The following is a 14,564-nucleotide window of genomic DNA, read 5'->3' on the forward strand; positions in this document are numbered from 1 at the left end:
CAGGGGGCGATGCTCTGCCCATCCCGGGCATCGCTCTATTGTGACCAGAGCCACTCTAGCGCCTGGGGCAGAGGCCAAGGAGCCATCCCCAGCACCGGGCCATCTTTTGCTCCAATGGAGCCTCGGCTGCAGGAGGGGAAGAGAGAGACCGAGAGGAAGGAGAGGGGGAAGGGTGGAGAAGCAGATGGGCGCTTCTCCTGTGTGCCCTGGCAGGGAATCAAACCCGGGACTTCTGCCAGTTTTTTTGATATTATAATAAAGCTACTAAACAAATGTATGTACAAGTTTTGTATCAATATATGTTTTACTTGTCCTGGGTAAATAGCTAGATATTAAATGGCTGGTAAGTCAGTAGGTGTGTAAGTACTAAACAATTTGCCAGAGGAGTTGTATAATTTTACATTCCCACAAGTAGTTTATCTCAGTTCGAATTTTTTCGTATCTTGGATTACAATTAGTATGATCAGTATTCTTAATTTTAGCAATTTTAATAGATATGTAGTGATATGTTATTGTGGTTTTAATTGCATTTTCCTAATGACAAATAATGTTGATCATCTTATGTTATTTGCCATCTCTGTATCCTCTTTGGCATGTCTATTCAAATATATTGTTTGATTTTTAAAAATTGAATTTACATTTTCTTATTGTTGAATTTTGAGAGTTCATTATGAATTCTGAAGCAAGTCCATTGACACAGATGTAATTTGAATCTATTTTGTCATATTCTGTGCCTGATATTTAAGTTCTCAACATTGTCCTTTGAAAAGTAGATGTTTATAATATTGATAAAGTTTAATTTATTAATTCACACTATTATGAATTGTGTTTTTGGAATCATTAATTAAAAATCTTTGCCAAACCCAAAGTTTGCTCTTGTTTTTATTTTTTCTAGTTATATAGTTTTAGGTTTTAAAACATTTATAGTTACTTTTTAATATAGTATGAGGTATATATCAAAGTTCTCTTTTTTTACATATGGATATCTAGTTGGAAAAATGATAGACTTTTGTCAAGTGTACTCCAGTTTTTATACTAAATGAAAGAATTATTCATTTTATGAACAACTGCCTACAATATGTCATTAAACAGTGCACTGTATATGTTATTTTATAATATGTATATGTTTTCTACGTTATCACATTTAATACTGATAAGACTTTATTATATAAGTATTATTATGTCAATTTTGCAAATGATAATATTAAAGTCTTAGTCCTAGTAATTAGCAGAGCCAAAATCACTACTAGGGCTTCTGATTTCAAATCTAGTGCTATTTTCACTTGACTCATTGTGTTTCTCCATTTTTCACAGTTCTAGGTGTTGGGTAGTTCATGGAGTAGTGGAGAAACATTTACTAGATGATCTGAGTTCACAGAAATGTGAGCATATTCGGAAAGGCTGTTGGGCCACCCAGACCTATGATTTGATTAAGTTTGGAATTTTTTTTATTATTTATACAACTTTTTTAGAATTAGAACTCTTGAATTTACAAAAGGATGATTGAAGTTGAAAGTTGGCATTTGATATGAGTATACAAAGGTCACTTCTCTGACCTGCTTGCCGGGGTTATTAATCCAGTGCCCATACAACTCTTAGGGTATTCAGGTCTCTCTAAGATGTACTGACACCCACAAAAGCAAGCCTGCTTTTTGTATCTATGTCGGGCAGAGTATATTTTGGCTATAAGTAACAAGGTACTCAACAGAAAGTGACTTGCATAATAAACATGTATTATCTCATGTGACAAGAAGTCTGGAGGAAAGTAGTGTTATTGGTTAACAAATGGCTCAGTAATAACCTCAAGGTCCCAAACTCTCCCATCACTCCAGTCAGATAGTGTCACGGACTTGTTTTCTTTGTTCCTTTTTTATTGTTCACTAATGTCCAAAGATGGCTATTGAAGCTGCAGGTATCAGAGTCTCACATAAGTGCATCCAAATTTAGGAATAAGGAGAGTTTTCTTGGAATGTTTTGTCGTCTTCTTTTTATAAATCAATAAAGAAAACCTTATCCAGAAGCTGACCCCACAGATACCCTGTCAAGACATTGTCTAGAACTGGGTCATCTGCCCACCACTAAACCAGTTACTCAAAGGGGAGTTTAATGAGAGTAATTGTGATTCATCTTCTGCAGCTGAGTCCACAGTTCTGAGTACTTTGCCATCAATATGTGAACAAAATTGGGTTCTGTTATAAAGGAACGGAAGTAGGGATATAGCTGATGGGAATTGAACCAATAGTATCCAATATACCAAAGTCTCATTTCTCACTGAATCCTAAATGATACTTACTCTAAACTGAGAAAGAAATTTACACTAATGTTTGAATGAATTTAGTAACCTGAAGGCATACCTGGGAGATATTGTAGGTTAGGTTCCAGACCACCACAATAAAGTGAGTACAGTATTACATAAAGCAAGTCATAATCATTCTGCTGGTGTAAGGACTTCAGTTTGTAAGAAACAACACCTGTGAAGCTCAATAAAGTGAAGCACAGTAAAATGAGGTTTGTCTGTACTTACTTTTGTAAATACAGTCTTCACAATTTTCCGTCATAACTAGTTTTTGTAGATACATACACATTCTTCTGATTCTCTCTAGTATAATATTTTAAAAGGACTGTCAACTCAAAATATTCTTTTATGTACCTTGAAGTATTCTTCATCTGTATGCACTAATTACTGGGCTGTGACCCTTATTCTTTGGGTCTACAGGTTAGCATATAGTACTATACAAAGTTTATACATAGATACATTTGTTACATTTTTTGTATTCTTGGAGCTATATACACTTAAATAGATGGCTTGTATTAAAGTTTTGAAATATTTTTTCCATTTTTTTTTTTTTTTTTACTTCTACAATCTGGCATTTTTTGAGCTCTGGAAGAGAGAAAGATGAATAATAAATAGATGTACTGAACTTGAGGGAAAAGTATTTTTCTGTATTTTTTTGTGTTTTTTTATTACTTTTAATTGTTTTAACACGAATTCAAGTATCCCACACAATATAACACCTTCACCCTCATCCCCTGGTCCCCTTACCTAACTCCCCCCTTCCCTCTGGGATTTGTTGTCCTGTTATCTGTATCTATGTACTATGTATATATAATTTCACTAATCCCTTCACCTTCTCTGATCCCATCCCCAAATCCCCCTTCCCTCTGACAGCTGTCCCTCTGCTCCCTGTGACCCCACCTCTGCCTCTATGCCATTCCTCAGTTCACTTTGTTCATTAGATTCCACGTATAAGTGAGAGCATATGATATTTTTCTTTCTCTGCCTGGCTTATTTCACTTAGCATAATAATCTCCAGGTCCATTCATGCCATCGCAAAGGTAAGATTTCCTTCTTTTTCACATCTACGTGGTATTCCATTGCGTTATGTATCACAGCTTTTTAATCCACTTGTTCACTGATAGACATTTGGGCTGTATCCAGATCTTGGTTATTGTAAACAGTGCTGCAATAAACATGGAGGTGCATATCTTCTTTTGAATCAGTGATTTGGGATTCTTAAGATATATCCTTAAACGTGGGATAGCTAGGTCAAAAGGCAGTTCCATTTTTAATTTTTGAGGAAACTCCATGCAGTTTTCCAGTGGCTGCACCAGTCTGCATTCTCACCAGCAGTGCAGGAGGGTTCCCTTTTCTCCACACGCTCATCAGCACTTATTGTGTGTTGATTTGTTAGTGAGCACCATTCTGACTTGTGTGAGGTAGTATTTCCTTGTGGTTTTAATTTGCATTTCTCTGATGATTAATGACATTGAACATTTTTTCATATGCCTATTGGCCATCTGTATGTCCTCTTCAGAAAAGTGTCTATTCAGTTCCTTTGCACATTTTTAAATTGGATTGTTTATCTTCCTGGTGTTGAGAATTAGAAGTTCTTTATAAATTTTGATTATTAACTTCTTATCAGACATATTGGAGAATATGTTCTCCCATTGTGTGGGTTGTCTTTTTGTTCAACATTTCTTTTTCTGTGCAAAAGATTTTTAGTTTGATATACTCCCATTTATTTATTTTGTCCTTTATTTCACTTGCCCGTGGAGATAAATCAGCAAAAATATTGCTACGAGAGATTTTGTAGAGTTTACTGCCTATGTTTTCTTCCAACATGTTTATACTTTCACGACTTACATTTAAGTCTTTTATTTATTTTGAGTTTATTTTTGTGAATGGTTTAAGTTGGTGGTCTAGTTTCATTTTTTTGCATGTACCTGTCCAATTTCCCAACACCATTTATTAAAGAGACTGTCTTTACTCCACTGTACACTCTTACCTCCTTTGTCAAATATCAATTAACCATAAAGGCGTGGGTTTATTTGTGGGTACTCTGTTCTGTTTCATTGATCTGTATGCCTGTTCTTATGGCAGTATCAAGCTGCTTTGATTACTATACCCTTGTAGTATAACTTCATATCAGAAAGTGTGATACCTCCCACTTTATTCTTCATTTTCAAGATTTCTGAAACTATTCGTATTCTTTTTTGGTTCCATATAAATTTTTGGAATATTTTTTCTAAATCTTTGAAATATGCCATTGGTATTTTAATAGCATTGAATCTATAGATTGCTTTGGGTAATATGGACATTTTAATGATGTTTATTCTGCCTGTCTATGAACACGATGTATGATTCCACTTGTTTGCATCTTCCTTGATTTATTTTTTCAATGTCTTATAATTTTTTGAGTACAAGTCGTTTACCTCCTTCGTTAAATTTACTCCTACGTACTGTATTATTTTTGTTGTTGCAATCATGAAGGAGATTGTTTCCTTAATTTTTCTTTCAGATAGTTTATTGTTGGTGTATAAAAATGCCACTGATTTCGGAATATTAATTTTGTATCCTGCCACCTTGCCAATTCATTTATCAGTTCTAGTAGTTTTTTGACTTAGACTTTAGGGTTTTCTAATTACATATCATGTCATCAGCAAATAATGATAGTTTTACTTCTTCTTTTCCAATTTGGATGCCTTTTATTTCTTCTTCTTGTCTGGTTGCTGCAGCTAGGACTTCCAGAACTATGTTGAATAAGAGTGGTGAAAAGGGGCACTCCTGCCTTGTTCCTGATCTCAAGGAGATTGCTTTTAATATTTGCCTATTGAGTATGATGTTGGCAGTGTTTGTCATATATGGTCTTTATTATGTTGAAGTATGTTTCCTGTAATCCCACTTTGCTGAGAGTTTTGATCATATATGGGTGCTGGATTTTATTAAATGCTTTTTCTATATCTATTGATATAATCATGTGAATTTTTATTCTTCATTTTGTTTATGTGATGAATCACATTAATTGATTTATGAATATTGTACCAGCCTTGCATCCCCTAATAAACTCCACTTGCTCATGATGTATGACATTTTTAATGTATTGCTGGTTCTGATTTGCTAATATTTTGTTGAAAATTTTAATATCTATGTTCATCAGGGATATTGGTTTATAGTTTTCTATCTTTGTAGTGTCTTTACCTGGTTTTGGAATGAGGATCATGTTTGCCTCATAAGAAGAGCTTAGAATTCTTTTCTCTTTTTGAATTTTTTGAAATAGCTTGAGAAGTATAGGTATTAGTTCTTCATTGAATATTTGGTAAAATTCACCTGTGAAGCCATCCGGTTCAGGACTTTTGTTTGTTGGGAGTTTTTTGATAACTGTTTCAATTTCATTTGTTGTAATAGGTCTGTTTAGATTTTCTGGTTTTTTCAGATTGAGTCTTGGAAGATTGTATGTTTCTAGGAATTTATTCAATTCACCTAGGTTGTCCAATTTTTTGGCGTATAGATCTTCATAATATTTTCTTACAGTCCTTTTTATTTCTGCGATGTCAGTTGTTACTTCTTTTTTATTTCTAATTTTATTTCTTTGAGTTCTCTCTCTTTTTTTCTTGATGAGTCTGGTTAAAGGTTTGTCAATCTTATTTACCTTTTCAAAGAACCAGCTGTTGGTTTCATTAATTTTTTGTATTTTTTTAGCCTCTATGTCATTTATTTCTACTCTGATCTTTATTATTTCCTTTCTTTTATAAATACTTCCTCTGGGCTTTATTTGTTGTCCTTTTTCCAGTTCTGTTAGGTGCAGGATTAAGTTGTTTATTTGAGCTTTTTCTTGCTTCTTAAGGTATGCCTGTAATGCTATGAACTTCCCTCTCAGGACTGCTTTTGCTGTGTCCCATAAATTTTGAGTTGTTGTATGTTCATTTTCATTTGTTTCAAGGAAATTTTTTATTTCTTCCTTGATCTTGTTGTTAACCCATTCATTATTTAATAACATGCTATTTAGCCTCCAAGTGTCTGAATGTTTTTCAGTTTTTCTGTTGTAGTTGATTTCTAGTTTCATGCCATTGTGATCAGAGAAGATGCTTGATATGATTTCAATCTTCTTAAATTTACTGAGACTTGTTTTGTGTCCTAACATATTGTCTATCCTAGAGTTGAAATATTTATTTCTTAATTTTATAGTCTAGTTTTCCCTCTTTAATGTAATGATTTTTAGAAATTTTCCATATATTTGAGATACAGAGGTATGCATATTTCCATATATATATTTATATATGAAAAATGAGTGGCAACTATAAGTACTAAATATTAAGGTCTGTCACAGTTAATCGATAGTTAATGCTGTTTAATATGACTGCATTCATATTGAAATATTAAATTGAGTATTCATTCCTTTTGTTCTACTATGATATCAAGGAAGGAGCATGAAGATCAAGAGCTGGAAGGTAATTCTTTTACCACATTTTGAAATCAGGTCTTCTGGAGCACAAGTTATTAATGCCAGCTATTTTTCTTGACATTTTTATAATAAACTTAAAGTTTATCTCTGTATGAATGGGAAAAGGAATATATTGCTGTCCTGGCTAATTTTGATAAACTAAACAAGAACAAATAAAACTGTGTAAAATAGCTATGTCTTTTCTTGATTAAACACCAGAAATAATTCTTTCCTCATGAGACTTATAAGAAGATAATTAGTAATTGTATAGTTGAGGTTAAAAGAAGAAACTATAATAATTTTAAGTTTAAAGCTGTAGGACAGCCCTGGCTGGTTAGTAGTAGAGCATCAGCCTAGCATGTGGAAGTCCCAGATTCTATTCTGGTCAAGGCAGAGAGGAGAAGTGCTCATCTACTTCTCCACCTTTCCCCTTTCTCTCTCTCTCTCTCTCTCTCTCTCTCTCTCTCTGTCTCTGTCTCTCTCTCCCTCTCCCTCTCCCTCTCCCTCTCCCTCTCTCTCTCTTTCTCTTCCTCTCCTGCAGCCATGGCTTTAATGCAGTGGTTCTCAAACTTTTTGAAGTTGGGGCACAACTTCAAAATCCTACAAATAATTGTAGGTGCACTGTATACAAATTTCTGAGAAATATGCTATAATAATTAAGTCAAATATTAAAGAAAAAATATAAAGTCCAAGCATGCTTTTATAGTAATTAAATGAAATAAATATGACAAAATTAAATTTATTCTGACATTAAAAGACATTTTTATGTTACATTTTTTGAGTTATGCTTTTTAGAATTTGTAAAAAAAAAGAGGGGTTAAAAATAGAAAAATGACAAAAATGTTATCTTTATATATATATATAGATACATCCTTAGTAAGATTTAGTAAATTTGACAGGTCCTGGTACAAATGTGTTAAGTTTTTTCATTCTTGTGTTTATGAGAAACATGAGCCTGATGTAGCCTTCCTAGTGATTTCTTCAATGTTTGGGCATATATTTGAAAGGCAAACTCTCATTTTCTTATCAATATATTGAAGAATTCCTCTCTTTTTACTCTTAATTGTGTTGGGTGCAGAAAACCCCCAACATACATACCATCTTAACTTTACACCAAACAAAGGATAGAAGAAACTTGCCTCCAGTCTTTCCGGGGAACATGGGGGGTAGTGTAAACAATCCAGCACCACAGCTTAACAACCTTTTGCAACCTAATCAGGCAAGTGAGGTGGGGAGTTGGGTAGACTGTCAGCTTACAACCAATTCCCCACACCTCTGTTCCCCCAAAATTTAAACTCCAAAAACCCTGTTGGTTTTTTGGTCCCCAACATGCACATATTTCTCTGGAATACCATAGGGTGCACCTGGAAATTTTCTAGGGCGTATCAGTGCGCCCTGGTGCACACTTTGAGAACCACTGCTCTAATGGTTTAAGCAAATTTGGCGCCAGGTGCTGAGGATAGCTCCACTATCTTGGCCTTAGGCACTAAAATAGCTTGGTTGCTGAGCAAGAAGCTGCTGCTCAGCTGGGCAGAGCAAACCCCACTAGGGGGCTTGCCAGGTGGATCCTGGTCCAGGCACACGTGAGAGTCTGTCTCTGCCTCCCCATTTCTCACTAAATTAAATACATAAATAAATAAATAAATAAATAAATAAATAAATAGCTATAGTACATGAGATGTAAAGAAACGCTTTCTCTATTACTTTTGCAGTTATACTAAATGTAAGTATTTTTAACATTGAAAAGGATATTGGAGTGGATTTTTCACCCCCCAAAAAGAGCATATATACAGTACAACATACAGAAAGTAAAGCAGAAAGTGGAAAGTCAAGTGCAACCATAAAAATGTCAGCTTGATGCCAGACCATTTCTGGAATTACAAATATTTTTCAGTTGTGACCCGAATTCATTTCTCTCAAAGACAAACTTCTTTTTTTTATTATTATTTTTACTTCTTTTTTTAAACTAACCAATTCATTGAAAATTAGGAAATTGAGGCTTAGAAGAAGCCATTATCTTTTTACAACAACAATTATTGTGAAAACACAATATAAATAGCATAGCCAAATTTAGAAAATAGAAAACAGTAGTGTTCCTCTTCATAAATTGCTGCCTATATATACCAATTCCCTTGAGCAGAAATACAAGAGGAGAGGGTCTTAAATTAGAATGATAATTTATGGTTTATGCTATAGGGTATCCTACCTTCCTCTCTTTCTGTTATATTCTTGTTGCAGTAATATAATGTTATAGTAATTAAATATGTAGAAATATAGAAAAATATGGAAGATATATAAAAGTAATTAAGATATAATATTAAAACCAATTAAGGAAACTAAATAAAGTTATGCCACCTGGATAGGAATTGATATAGTGTGTACAAATATGATAAACAGACTCTGACTTTCCAGCAGGGCCCAGTTAGGATGTGTCTGAAGTTACAGGTAGATAAGAGGAGTCTTGATGTCATAGCTCTGTACGTTAACATAAACAAGAAGCTTCCCTAGGAACATCTTAAAAGGGGCTTGATGTAACATATCAGTAGATTAACATAAAAAGGGCTCCCTGTGAGGAATTCCCAAAAAGGTGGTTTGAGATGATAATCCTGTAGATTGACACCTGTTAGAAGGTGTTGGCCAGAAAAGGTACTAAAGCTTAGCCCCCACCCCCCTGGGGTAGTTGCCCAGAGCCCAAACATGGACTGTCTCCACAGTGCTCTGAGCTCTGACCAAAGACAGCGAGAGGAGCACGCTGATGGGGCCCCTTTAAGGTGTACCCAGGCACGCCAAAAGGAGTTGTGAGTAATAAACTGCCTGTGTGATTCTTGTAACTAACTTGTGTGTTGGTTGTGTCTTTCCTCCAGTGGTAGTTAGTGTTGGCACTGATAATGATAAGCAGGAGTGTCCCACTGCATGGGGAAGTTGAATCAGGGACACCTGATCCACATAGAGCCCGGGCTCTACTCAGATAATTCTCTTTCTCTGGGCTGTTTTTTGATCCAGTTACTGCATTTTTGTTGTTCCACATTAACGCAGTATTCTACTCTCTTCTCTGATCCATTAGTTACCTTTAATTGACTTTGGTCCTTGGCCAGTTTTTCATTTTATAACATATTCTTATTTCTCTTTCTAAATTCTTGATACTTACACATGAAGAAATTAAATAAAGTTTATTAGTAATTACTGAAATATCTGATATAAGATTGGCTTTGAAATCAATTTTTGATAATAATCAACTTTAAAAAATTAAAAATAAGCCTGACCTGTGGTGACGCAGTGGATAAAGTGTCGACCTGGAAATGCTGAGGTCGCCGGTTCGAAACCCTGGGCTTGCCTGGTCAAGGCACAAATGGGAGTTGATGCTTCTGGCTCCTCCCCCCTTCTCTCTCTCTCTCTCTCTCTCACCTCTCTAAAAATGAATAAAAAAAAATTAAAAATAACCATGGAAGTAGCCATAGATTTTCTCTTTAACTCTTACCTTTAATGTACACACATGAAAAAATGATAAATGAACACTACTTATAAAGAAACTAATTTTAATTTTAAAATTCATATACTGTATTAATTCAAGATGGTCATATCCTCTTCCTGCCTTTCTCCTTTCTTTTTTCCACAACTCAGTTTTGATCAATAGTGTTACATTTCCTAGTGTTTCTCATTGTCTTTTTTAATATGCGTCTACTTTTGATTTTCAATTTTATCTTATATTCTTTGACTCGCTTATACAAAGAGGTCAGTCTTAGAGTATGTCTATCAGTTACCTTTTTTTACCTTTTTCCCTTTTATTTTCAAAGGCAGACTGCTCCAGATAGGTAGGTAGCAGTTTTTTTTAAATTTTATTTATTTATTTATTTATTTATTTATTTATTTATTTATTTATTTTAGAGGAGAGAGAGAGAGAGAGAGAGAGAGAGAAAGAAGTGGGGGAGGAAGCAGGAAGCTTCAACTCCCGTATGTGCCTTGACCGGGCAAGCCCAGGGCTTTGAACTGGCAACCTCAGCGTTCCAGGTCAACGCTTTATCCACTGTGCCACCACAGGTCAGGCTTTCCCTTTTATTTTCAATTTATATCATTCATAAATATAGTATTCTATCATGTAACCCTTACCCCAGTGTTTGCTTTCATTGGCTAAAATATCTGATGCTCAGGGCTAAAGATTTCACAAGCATATATCCTGGCTACTTTACTAGTTTCCAAACGGTGAACAATCTTCAGTAAGTTCTTACATGTTCAGGATCGTTGTTCTTTTATCTTCATCCTGGAAGGAGTATTTGGCTCATTATAGATTCCTGGAGACTTCTTTCTTTGGGTATCTAACAGGTTTTGCTCCTCTGTTTTCTGACTCTGGAGAAGTCTGATGCCATTATCTTTTTCTTCTGGTTGTAAACTTTTGTCTGGCTGCTGAGAGAGACTTTTCTTTGTCACTGAAATCTAATAACTTTTCTAAGATAAATAGCAATGTTGACTATTCTGAATCAGATTTTGTGATATATTATATGCTGTATAAAGTAGATTCAATTACTTGAGGAAAGTATTTATTGTTTTGAATTATAGTTTAAAATGTTCATTCTGTCCATTATTATCTTTCTGGGAGACTCCATTTATTCAAATATTGGTTCTTTTTTTAAACTTTGAATATTTATGCTCTTTCTAACTTTACTTTTCATTTCCTTCCTTCCTTCCTTCCCTCCCTCCCTTCCTTCCTCCCTTCCTCCTTCCCTCTCTCCCTCCCTCCCTCCCTCCCTCCCTGTCTCCCTCCCTGTTTCTTTCCCTCCCTCCTTTCCTTCTTTCCTTCCTTTCTTCTTTCCTTCCTTCTTCCTCCCTCCCTCCCTCTGTCGCTCTCTCTTTTCTTTTTCTTTCTTCCTCCTTTCTTCTTTCCCTTCCTCCTTTACTCCTTCCTTTCTTTTCCTCTTGATATTTAACTTCTATAGAGTTTACACTACTTTAAATGGTATATTAATTTCCTAAGGCTACTGTAGCAAATTACCACAAATTTAATGTCCTAAAGACACAGGAATTTATTCTCTCACAGTTCTGGAGGCTAGGAGTCGGAAATCAAGTTGTGCTCCATCTGAAGCTTCCAGGAAGGAAGAACTATTTCCTTGCCTGTTCCTAGCTTCTGCTACCTCCCAGACATCCTTGGTGGCTTTCGTCTGCATCACTCCAAGCTCTGCCTCTGTTGTCATATAGCCTTTTTCTTTATATGTCCCTTGGTCCTCTCCCCTTTTTTTTTTCTTTTTATTAGGATACCAAACAATAGATTTAGGATCACCCTAATCTAGTGTGATTTTGTCTGAAAATATTTAAATAATTACTTTTGCAAAACCTTTATATTCTAAGTAAGGTCACATTTACAAACACCAGAAGATAAGACTTGAACATGTCTTTTGAGGGGACACAATTCAATCCACTACACATGGTGTCTGTGTTCTTTGTTTTCTTCCAATATAAAAAAAGAAAAACTTTTTATTTGGAAATAATTTCAAGTATAGAGAAAATTTTTAATAAGGGTACAGAAAACTCCCATATAAAATAATAATCCTCAGGGAGGTTTCTATTCCAAGGGGCAGCACCTACCTTTTGGGGGATCCTTCTTATATTTAGAAGACATATTTTTGATGATTTTATGATCTGTCTCTGGGTAACTTCTGAGCCCTCTCTCTCTGCCTCCCACCGTGCTCCTGAACCCTGCTCATAGCAGTTCCCATTCAGAATAGGTCCCTCCTCAGAGTTTGTGTGTGTGCTGGTGACTTTTGAGATCTGCTGGCCATTTTCCCACCGCTCTCCCTCCTCTTCCCTTGACCTTTATCAGATCCCCTCACAATTCTCTGCTAGATTCTGCTACCGATTCTGCACAGAGAAGCATTCATAAAGAAAATGTGTAGTTTGGGTGTGTTTTCTTTCTTCCACCTTTGTTGAAAATTGAATTTGTATTTTTCTCCTTGTTATTCTTTCCTTATGGCCTTCTGAAGTGGAATGATTCATAACTGAGCTGTCACACGGTTTTACTGGAAGTTAAACCTACTTTACACTGTTTCCTGTGTTTTACTTGTCTTATGACTCTAAAGCAGTTATTTAAATTCTTTGTACTGATATTACCTCATCTTCAAAGTAGATTAGATAATATCTAGTAAAGTTCATGTAAGGACACATTGAAATACTAAAGTTGTTATTATACCAAATATGTAGTAAGTGTTCATTACATTATAACTGCTAACAGTAATAATTATGATGATGATGATAAGTGCTTCTGCAGCTGATGGTGATCCTAGAAGTCTAAGTCTGTGGATTCTTACTGATGGGAGAGTGGAGGATCTGGTTTGATTTACTATGAAATTTCTAGAAAGGATATAATAAACTTTTTGATTTTCTCTTCTCCCCTTTCTTCCCATTAACTGCATGTAGAAATACTTGGTTTGATTGGGTAAAAGTAATACTATGAATTATCATATGTATGACTTTAATATTTGTGGCAATTACTCGCCATGTAAAAATACAACAATTAAGTGTATTATTAGGGATGCCCAATTAATTTTATTATATACTTGATTACAGTACTAAGTCACTTTATGTTGCCCCACTTGGCTTAACTTTATGACATAAGCCTTTTTAGAATTAAATGTAAAAACAATGACATGTCTGTGCCTACCTCATGATAGTTTTTTTTTTAATCCACAGATATCTAATTCATGATTTAGATACCTAAACTAAGAAAATGATTTTCTTTCCGACTTGGATGCTTTCTAATCTACTTAAAAAAAAAAATTTTTTTTGTCAAAACATATATTTACCAAAGCTTTCTAAGACATCAGCATATTTTCAGTTATTCTTTCCTGCTAACTACCTCTCAAGGGATTTGGAAGTTAGTTTGTATTTGAAATGATTGTGAATATTTTATGTATTTTTATGTAACTTGAATTTAAAAATCAGAAAATTTTCACAATTCTATTGATATCTCATATTAATGATTTTTATTCCTCTGCTCAAAGCCTCAGTCAAATTTCACTTCCTCTGTGAAGCCTTCTTTGACTTCCTCAGTACAATTAGAGAAATTTATTTTTTTATGGAGCAATTTCCATATTGTGCTGTATTTTGTGCACATTACATGGCTTCTAGAGCAGAATTGAAACAGATACATTTATATCTTCAATTAGACCCTATAAATTTATTGGGAATATGGGCTGTATCTTTTACATCCTCAGAATGTAGAATAGGGCTTGGCATTGATAGACACTCAATAAATATTTGTCATATGAAGGATTACATTCTTAGAAAATGTCCCTTTTTTTTTTTAACAGACAGAGAGAGAGAGAGAGTCAGAGAGAGGGATAGACAGGGACAGAGAGACAGGAATGGAGAGAGATGAGAAGGATCAATCATCAGTTTTTCATTGCGACACCTTAGTTGTTCATTGATCGCTTTTTCATATGTGCCTTGACCGTAGGTCTTCAGCAGACCAAGTAACCCCTTGCTCAAGCCAGCGACCTTGGGTCCAAGTTGGCAAGCTTTGCTCAAACCTGATGAGCCTGTGCTCAAGCTGGCGACCTCAGAGTCTCGAACCTCCGCATCCCAGTCTGACGCTCTATCCACTGCACCACCACCTGATCAGGCTGAAAAATGTCTTTAAAAATAATTTTTTACTCATTAAAATTTCTTCCTGATAAATGTCAAAATAACATTGAAGATGTGATTCTCAAGTCAAACACAGTATAAACCTGGCCTGATGACTCTGGCAAAGCAGTGCAATTTCTTAGGCTCCTTGTACTCATCTAGAAAGCGAAGGGTTTGGATAAATGATCTCTAAAGATCCTTATACCTCCAAAATTCTGTAACTATGATACC

This window comes from Saccopteryx leptura, chromosome 1, assembly GCF_036850995.1.
Source record: "Saccopteryx leptura isolate mSacLep1 chromosome 1, mSacLep1_pri_phased_curated, whole genome shotgun sequence".
Lineage (NCBI taxonomy): Eukaryota > Metazoa > Chordata > Mammalia > Chiroptera > Emballonuridae > Saccopteryx > Saccopteryx leptura.